Raw genomic sequence first — 10,647 nt, forward strand, 5'->3', positions numbered from 1 at the left:
TTGCTAAGAAGTAAGGTTACTTGCTATGGTTGGTTTGTAACTTTAGAAACTAACATGAAAATGTAGTGAATCTGAAAACATGTTGGAATGCACTAGAAATGTATTTATCAACATAAGTAAAATATTATTAAGTGTGTTTTTCAGTATTGGCTTATTATATAAACGTAAATTATATATTTCTAAAGTATTTAAGGTATAAAGTACTTTCTTATTTAAAGTTTCTACATATTTTAGGCAAGTTAAAGGGATAGTTCACCCAAAAATAAAAATTAATTTGTCGTCACTTTTTTTTTTTTTTGGTTCATACAATGAAAGTGAATGGGGTCCACTGTTGTTTGGACAAAAAAAAAAAAACAGTATATAACATTTATTTAAAAATTTCCATTTATGCATTTGGCAGACGCTATCCAAAGCATTTTATTTTTGCATTCCAGCTACCTGTTTTCAGTTTATGCATTTCCTAGCAATCAAACCAATGACTTTAGGGTTGCTAGCACCATTGTTCTACTGTTTAAACAACAGGAAGGCAGTTAATAATTGTCATCGCCCATTACTGATAAACCATTTCAGAATTTATGGCAATATTAAAAGTAGTAGTCAAAGTAGAAATGTGATTTTCCATATAGAAATATATATATATATATTTCCCCCACTTTTATTTCTGTAATTTCTGTCGGTCTGTCTTTCTGGTATCAAAATAAACATGTGCAATGATTTATTAGTGTACATAACAGTATACAGAGAAATGACACTTTTTTTTGTGAAATAATTTTTCCATTTTTAATGAGCAGAAATCTGTCAGCAGTGTGCCTGTAGTGACACAAAGTGTAGAGAACAGATGTGAACTAAAAAAAAACAAAAAAAAAACAGCTTTTATAGTCCTTGATTGTGAAGCTCTCACGATTTCTGATTGTCTCCTGAGCAGATGTCTGCCGCTGTGTTTTGAAATTGCCAGGGATGTTTCACTGAAGCTGTAAAGTCAGAAATGACTGACCGTTTAATTATTAATGTGCACTAGCATCTCTTTTTGAAGATTGAGTTAAAATGCAATAATTAAACTAACTTAGTGTTATGTTTCAGCGCTGTGTCAGCTGTGCATTTAAGCAGATACTGCATGTGATGTTGTCAAGTGATGTTTTAGTTGTCATGCCGAAGGAAACGCTGTGTTTTGCTGAAGTGGCGTGAAGCTGACCTCGCTGCTCAGATTTAAGCATTCAACATCTGTTCCCTGGTGAAAGATGCTGTTCACGAAACAGCTTCAAAATGAGTTTTGTCAAAGTGGACTATTGCACTGAAATGTGCTTTACATAGCAAGGTCTCTCTCTGTCTGTGGTTGTGTGTCGTGTGAGGAGGGTCGGCACATATGGAACCCAAGGGCAATTCTTACACTTTAAATAAACCTTAAATTTCAAAATCACAAAGGAGTGATTGCACATTCTTGTCTTGTACATTCCTGCTCATCTTAATATTTATTAAGTCTACAGTATAGCCTACTGTCCTGCAGATTTTATTAGTAAGATTTTATTTTATTGTTTTTTATCTTACTTTTTACATACCATATTTATATATAATTTTCTTGTGTTTGTATTCTTTAATAATTGCACTGTCCATGGAGTAGACCTGACTTACATTTCACTGCTGGTCATATGCTCTCCATATAACCATGTATGTGACAAATAATAAATCTTGAATCTTGAATGTGATTGCATTACTTTGTAAGAAATTAACAACAAAAACAATTTTGAGACAAATTAGATTTCATTTTACAATTCTTTTTGCAATTGTCCAGATCTTTACTTCTTTTCAGTTTGGATGCCCCCGAGGGTCAAATGAACTACTATTTTATGATGGAGTTTTAGCTATCTGGAAGCAGATTTTGTGATGTCAGGGCAAAATCTGTATCACTGGTTAAAAAATGTAATATTATAACAATATTATGATATTGAATACTATGACATATTGAATCTTTAACTGTGTTTTATGAAGTAATATCATTATTCCATTACAGTATATTAACTAAAAACTCGTCTTGATTTATCAGTTAATAAATATATTTTAATAAAAAGAACTGAACATACTTTTTAATGGTTCCTTTTAAAATAATAATTGTAATAATTGTAATGTGTGCTTTAAACACATATTATTCCTCAAATTAAAAAGGTGAAAATAATTTTAAGCTTAATTTTATACTTCAAAAAAATAATGTGTAATATTCTTACAACCTTGTTTGAGAAACAGTACATTAATTAAATTTTCGTTTTCAATTCAGAAAAAGCACTTGCATTCCAGTTTTAAATATGCATTCAATTCTTAGAAATAGCGCTACATTTAATATGCATTTTTTAGTGTAAACAGCTTTCTCGTTCTATGTAAATTAGGCTCATTATAGAGTGCATATTACAAAACTTTGCATGCAACAAATAAGCTATTTCCTGCAGAAAGCGTTGTGGTAAACAATTAAAAAGATGAGCCTAAATTCATTCTTTGAGTCTATTCTTCATTGAGTCTTTCTAAATACAATATATTTCAGTGCTGCTATTATACTGTCTCACATTTGTAATAGTTTGTGAGATATGAAGCAAAATGTATAAAATGTAACACGCATGCTGATGGCATATGAAGGACACTTTGTTCTCTCTCTCCGACACTACCAGTCTCTTCATCTTTATTCCTCTCACTTTCACACACATCCCTGTCATCCCTCACTATCCTCCCTTCATCTAGTCTGTCCGTCCCTACTTAAAAAATGCCACAGTGACAGGAAGAGCAGGAGGCAGATAAACACTAAGTGAACGGCCATCTAATAGACACACAAAACATCCCTTCATCTTAGAAGCACTGACATAAGCAGAAAAAAAAAGCAGAGATGCAGGCGGTCCTGACACATTTGTCACCCTGACACTCTGAGTGTGAGCGTGCAGGGTCTCCTTCACTAGCAGCATGAGCACACACACAAACACACACCTCTCAGTGAAGCTCAGGCTGTGTGGCACCTCTCTCAATCTGTTAGTTCTGTCTGTCTGTCCTCTCTCATACTGTCACTGACTCTGTGTGTGTCTAAAAACTCCTGTGTATCCTACAGGGATACAGAAGATTATGTTTTAATAGGAAGTACTATGTTTCATAGTTTAGATACGGTACCTATATCAGTACCATATCAATTAATTGGCTGATATTTCCGATTCTTTTTAATGTATCATTTAATCAATTCCCGTTTTTACATTTAGATTACCTTTGCTGTCATCTAACCCTCACTTAATCTTAAAAAATAAATAAATAAATGTTAAATATAATATTTAGTAAATCTCAGAATATAAATTTTTCATGTAAAGGCTACTTTGTGTGTAGCATTTAAAATTATAATTTTTTCGTTTAGACAAAATAGTATAGATTTTTAATATTAGTTTAATATCAGATTAATTTGATCATAATAATTATCAGATTATCGTTACTGGGCTGAATTTTAATATTTGTGCAAATTTCAAAACATGGATTTTTTCATGCAGAAATTAGAATTAAAAAACTATATTTTACATTTCTGAAGAAAATCTTGAGTGTTGTTTTAGAATTATTTCAATACTATTATGATACTATTGAATTATTTCAAGTTAATATTATAATTTTAGTTTAAGTTTTAGTAATTTTATGTGCTTTTTATTAGTTTTTTAACTAAAAATTCTTTTTATTTTTATTCATTTTTTATATATACATTTGTTTATGTATTTTATTTCGGCCAGTTGCCAAGGCAAGATATCTAATTTTCATTTAAGTTTTCATTTAAATAATTTATATTACTACAACTTTTTTTTATTTGCTTTAATGTTTAGTTAATAGCAACACTGGTATAGCATTTCAGAATGACTGATTTTAGATTTTAATTTTTTTTATTTATTTAGGCAAAATGGTATAGAATTTTAAAATCAGCCATGTAAAGGTGATACCCACAATAATGATCAAAATATTGGTGTTTTCCCCTTTTTTTAAAAAAGTGTGCATCTGTTGTGTTTTTTAAAAATTAACTTTTTCATACATGAAAAAAAAGAAGAGAGAAAAACTAGATTCTATGTTAATAAAGAAAATATTGAGTGAAGACCACCATGCTGCTATGCATTTCCTAACGATGTTCAAGATGTCTTCTGCATATTGCTATCCAGTGCTAGGGTGTTTTGAATGGTTGCTAGGTGGTCAAAGGCATCTAAAGATTAAACCACATAAGACTTATTTAGAAGAACATGTACCGGTTTTCTCCTAGATGATAAAACAGGGGAAAAATCAGGAGATGTGCATTGGAGGGAGGGACGCGAAAAATAGGCAACCGCTAATAATGTGTGCTTAAAAAATACTAAGACCCATAGCAAGCTGAATGCCAGTATGTTAGCATGATGGCAGTGAGTTTTAAACAGGCGAGCAGAAATCTTGTTATCTGCAAAGGTTGTGTTCACATCACCAATGCCAACACCCATGCAGGTCTCCAAACACTCATCATCTCCCTTCCACGAACACACGCACAAATGCTTATTAGCAAGTAGCACCACTCCAGAAACAACCTGGAGTAGCTGATTAAACACAAGAGAATGTGTCTGTTTTGTACTTTAAAATGAGAAGATGTTAAGAGACGAGGAGGGCAGGAGTTTTAGAAATATTTTATAGTTTTTGTATGCTAGCCATACAGGAGACGCTTTCATTAGCGGAGGTGCTGCTTGCTCGCTGTGACACTATGGCGAAATGAATCACCTCTTGTGTTTGTGTGGGTGTGTGACACACAGGTGCTGACTCCCACAGCGAGCTGCAGTTCCGTGAGCTGCCTGCCCCCCTCGGAAAGCCGGGACACCTCACCTGCCCCGCCCACCATGCAGATGCACTCAAACAGAGATGGAGATCAACACTGGGACTTTGACCATGTGGAGAGAAGCGACACCTCCAGCGTTTCTTCCTTCGAGGAGCTGGATCTCAACTCAGAGAGGACGGGACAGGTGTGCCCACACCCCTCCACAAATCACAGGAAGCGGCAAAAAACAACCTGCAGGGGCAAGACAGAGACATGACGAACGAGGAAGAGTGAGAGAGTGGAATTTTTGGTTTTAAAGGGATGGTCCACCAAAATAATTGTGCAAATAACCAAATAGCTTTTTAGCACAATCCTTACATACTCTTGCCAATTTTCTTGCCAACTACAAAAAGCACCATAAACGTGGTTCATATGACGTTTTTGCTCTATTCCAATATGTTTTATTTTAGAGATACTTATACTTATCATAGTTTAAATTAATATTTTAAATTACCTTTGTTTTTTATACTTTCATTGTTAATTTTCATTTTAGTTTTAGTAATTTTGTTATGTGATTTTGTCAGGTTTTTTATTTCTATTTATTTTATTTCATTCAAAGTTTTTAATAGTTTTAGTTAATAATAACAACACTGATTCCAAGTCTTCTGAAGCCATGTGATAGGTTTGTGTGAGGAAAAAACCAAAAATCCTGCCCTCTTCAAAAGTTCATGTTACGTTCTACCAAAATCCTCAAATGTTCGGTTACTACAGTGGTTCCCAATCCTGGTCCTGGAGTCCCCAACACTGCACATTTTAGATGTCTCCCTATTCAAACACACCTGATTCAACTCATCAGCTCATTAGTGAAGCCTCCAAGACCTCAAATGTGTGTGTCAGAGATAAGAGAGACACCAAAGCGTGCAGTGTTAGGGGTTCTTCAGGACCAGGATTGGGAACCACTGGGTTACTACATACATGACAATAAATGGTAAAAGCTATGCAATTTCAGTTTTGAGTAAATATGAAAAAAAGAAGGATCAGATTTGAGTAAATGATGTTGATTATCAATGAATAACCACTATATTTTAGTCTGTTTCTCACATAAAACTATGATGTGGCTTCAAAAGACTTGGAATATAGTGCACATGTTGTTTAAACCACATTTACAGTGATTTCCCCCCTTTTTAAGTAAAAAAAAAAAAAAAAAAAAAAACAAAATATATATATATATATATATATATATATTATATATATATATATATATATAAAAATTTTGTCATCGACAGAAAAAATATTGAGGGTGAAGAAATAATAACAGAATTAAAATTTTGGGGTGAACTATCCCTTTAAGTGTTATGGTGGATTTATGAAGAAAAGAGGTGCTTCTATTGATAAATAAGAATAAAAGTTGTTTAGTCAAGATTGTTTTCTATTAAAAAGGGAATCAGCAGGTACAGAATTTTGTCTGTAGACATTTGAGCCAGGTAACCTGAATTTCTTGAAAGCATTGCATTTTTATAATTTTGTATTTCTTGCTCCTTCATTAGCATTTCATTAGTGAATCTGTTGTTTGTTTGTTATTGATCGTAAGTTCCTAATGACTAAACTGACATTGATGTTAGAGATTATTCATGTGAATTTATATAATGTTCAGCTTTCAGTTATTTGAGTCTAATTTGTTATTCTCTGTCCACACATTCTCTCTTCATCTTTCAATAATTGCTAATTTGCACCCAAAGAAACTCCCAAAACTGAAGAGTTATGTGACTTGAATATTCATTCATGTTCATTGACAAACCAAATCATTATTTGCACCAGAAACTGACATATAGGATTTCCCCAGGAGGGAGATTATTGCAGCACATTTCCAGAACTTTTTTATTTGTTGTTTCAATTAAAGGTGTATCTGATCATAATTTATCATATAAATGGTATTGCATATACTTACTGGATTTCCCTCTGATATTACCACTTACACTTGATCAGTTTACAGTAGTATATATTTTTTAATAATACAGTGGTACTTTATGCATTAGATTGTGGAGGTGTTACTCACTATAGACTTTTTTTTTGTTAATTTGTTATAAAAAAAAAAAATTAAATTAAAATTAAAAAACCTGGGCCTCTGTTGATGTCTTGAATGTTTATCCTTGAAAATGTTTCTATTTTTGATCCAGGTTGTGCAAGTTCACACATATTTCAGGACATATATGATATATTGTTAGTTTAGATAAAGTCCATACTATTTCATATCTATGTCTGATTTGAACTTTTAGTTATTTGTTCCGCTAGTTGTTGAGCAACTTAATAAAAAAGTTTTAACAGAAAGGACTGGTTCTTCTTTCTTCATAAATCTATACCTTTGTTTCTGTATTAATGGTATACTTGCTCATACTCCCCGTGTTATTTTAATATTATTTGCATACTATTATAGTATTTATTCATATTAATTTATTATTAATTATGAGCTTAATTATTTTAACTTTATTACTCATTCTTACATTTTCAGTCACCTTAATTTTATTAACTCTGTACTTCTATAATTTTTATTAGTTTTATTTTTTCATTAATTCAATTTAGATTTTTTATTTTAGTTTTTTTCAGTTTATTTTCAGTTTAAAAACAAAATTTGTTAGTTAATATTTATTATATTATAAATTAATAAAATACTGTTAATACAAATTCAAATACTGTTAATTAAAATTTTATTTAATTAGCTTAACCTGTCTTGTTTGTCTAGAGTTTAAACAACCACTGCACATCTAACAGCTTGTTGTTTATTTGTCTCGTAGTGACTGACCACTAAAAATCAACCAATTCCCAAAAACTTCAAAATTTGATATCTAGTTTTTTTTTTTTTTGCCCTCCAGACAGACACAAACTACTGTAAATCCCTCTCTATATTATGTCTGGTACTGCTTTGTTTTCTGTAAAACCAAAAACAATTGTCTGGTCTCCCAAGAGATGCATTTATGATGTGTCTGCACATTGAAGTTTTCAGAGGGTCCATGTATACACCCAGCTTCAAAGTGTCATTTGAATCCCCACTGTCGTAGATACTATAGGCACTATTTGAAAATAATCACAACACTGCCTCTTGAGACATCTAAAGAAGTTTCAAAAGCACACAGACACGGTCAAGTGTATCAAATACTCCCTCTTCTTTCAAACAGTCTTGCTGATGATAGTGTTTGACTTGCACCATCAAGTCTGGTCCACACTGCAGCTTATGCTGGCCCAGGACCATTAGAAAAATGAGACTGTATATTGTACAAAACTATTTTTGTAGTTTTAACAGTAAAAGACTTACTTGATTAACAAAGTTCCCTTACTGTATATATAGAGAAAACTATATATATGTGTGTGTGTGTGTGTGTGTGTGTGTGTGTGTGTGATCAGAATATCTAGTTTACACAAAATATCTTTCAAAGATTTGAAATCTAGACTAGTCAATGTACCCTGATCCTTTTGCCTTTGACTTAGATTGATTTAGAAATTACGGCCCTGTTAAGTTAAACTGACTTAAACCTGCACAGAATCAACAATTCGTTTCTGCAACACTTCAGAACACAGCCTGAACGTTCAATTATTATGGCTGACCTATTTATAAACCTCACTTTCACGGTTACTTTACTTCCGAATATAACAAATAGTCATTATTTTTGCATGAACGATTCACAAGCTTGTTGTTATTTAGCATGGAAATAGACAGTTTTACATGCTGTTGCATCATACAAACCTCTAAACAAATCCTTTTTTTTTTTTTTCCCAGAGGGCTGACCACAGCTTTCAGATTGATCTGAGAATTTGACAAATTAGACTACTGTACTTCCATTTGGGTGGAAAAGTTTGGAGCAATTTCTGATAATCATATCTGCGTGTCCTTGCGCTCCCCTATTTGTCTCGTTCCTCTGGATCTCTCTGCCACTATGATGTTGAACAGACCTCTTTTTCAAGGCAAAATTGGTCCCTTTGTGTTAGAGGTGGCTGTTATATAATCTATTGCAAGTGTTTGCTGCTCTAATCACCACTGTGGTGCATGTGCATTTCTCTCCAAAGTCCTCTGAAAATATCCAAATTACTTGTGTGTATGGAAGAGAAAGCAAGCTTTGTGCTCCCGTCGGTGCGCGTCTCTCCATCAGCGACCAACCCCCTCCTGATTCCCCTTTAATTGGTTGAGAACTGAACTTGGACAGCGCTTGAGGGATCTTAACACAGTGTTCTGGAACTTGGATCTTATGCCTTCTACTGATGCATACTTACAGTATGAACTTCTCCCAGAGGCATCAGTACATTAAGTTTCATTCTATGATAATACCTTCTTTTATGCTGTCTTGCACAGATGAATGGCCTCACCATTTAAAGCTCTTTCATAAGAGTTTGGGTTAGAAATAATCAACCCTGCGAATCGAATCCTGCAAGTGGGCAGCATTTCCTTTGCTTTGGCTTAAATGTAAATGTGTAATTAGGCTTCTGTGTTTGCTGGATTGTAGAGGATGCTAATACAAGGCTATAATTCTCTGCATCTCATGCTGTTTAAAAAAAAAATAATTCTGTGGCGGTTCTAGAACACAGTAACAGTGATTTTATGATATTTTGTCCTTTTTCGAGCATGACAGACCACAGAAGATAGAAAATCATTAGCTGACATGACATTAGAGTTTGACAATAACAAGTGAATTTTCATTTTTGGTCCGGTTATCTTTTTAAATCTAAATTCTAGACTTCTAACATCTCATCTGTCAATTAACTGACGAATGCTTTTTATTAATATATTAGGATTATGTCTTTGCACAGTCTTTTATTTACTCCTTATAAAGGCAAATAATATTGGCAATGGTAATAAACCGTACATTAAAAAAATATATATAGGCCTATTTAATTTAAATATTTAAATAATTAAGGCTGCGATATAAGTTAAATATTATCTTGTTATATGAGCTTGACTGAAATTTATTTCTTTAAGGTGTTACATCTGGTAGCTGCCCCTTTGCAAAGTTTGCATAGTCATAATTGCTTCATATGTAGTTATAAAATCACTATTAAAAACCGTTTATCATGAGCAACAGTGTGCATTTGAATAGTGAACATGACAGAAATTAACCTGCTAAGTTACCTGTATCTTTTTGGTGGAAGCTCTGATCAAGATGCGACTTTCTTCCTCTGCACGTGGTCTCGTGTTGCGTTTTTTTTTTTTTTTTTTTTTTTGGCATAATAAAAGTTATGGCACAATAAATTACTTCTTTCGTTACTGCCACCAACAGGGAAAACTGCGCATTGCACTTAAAATTGTTTGGTGCAGGGGTTATGAAAAGAGCCGTTAATAAACGCACTTTTGTGGTTTTTCTGATATTTTAAAATCTTATTGTAGTATATTTCAGACGAAGTTGACAAGAGTTAGGTAGCAACATTTCTAAGTATTAAAACCTGCTGCGTGCTCTCTGCGTGTGGAAGATGAGCGAACAGACAACCAAAAACAACCTCACTCATTGCCTCACTAAATAAACATAAACAATCCATTCATTGCTGCAGAAACTATCGCGCTGGGTAGTATTAACATTTGAAAACAGCATTTTACAAATATTAATTGTATTATATTCATTTAATTATTTTATTAAATACATATTCATTTTATATAGTTCGTTTTTCTATTACATTACAAAATACCTAAAAAAAACGTGGAAAGTCATAGGCTACGTTATATATTTTGTCTAAGATGACAGATGGTCGCGTGCTCGTCGCGAGCGCTGCACCTGTTGTTTTAAAGAGTTTTATTACATTTTAAAGGATATTACTGCATATTACATATGCATATCTCAGCGTTAATTCAGTCAGTGTTTATAAATGCATAAATTGAAATTCCGAAACCTGTCTACCAG

The 10,647-nt window shown here is 32.9% G+C and overlaps 1 pseudogene; it reads left to right on the forward strand.

Moving 5' to 3' along the window:
• LOC109098614 overlaps positions 1-5,045 on the forward strand; it is a 44,135-nt pseudogene extending 39,090 nt beyond the window's left edge.
• Positions 5,046-10,647: the final 5,602 nt, after the last annotated feature.

Source organism: Cyprinus carpio, chromosome A11 (genome assembly GCF_018340385.1).
Source record: "Cyprinus carpio isolate SPL01 chromosome A11, ASM1834038v1, whole genome shotgun sequence".
NCBI classification, from domain to species: Eukaryota; Metazoa; Chordata; class Actinopteri; order Cypriniformes; family Cyprinidae; genus Cyprinus; species Cyprinus carpio.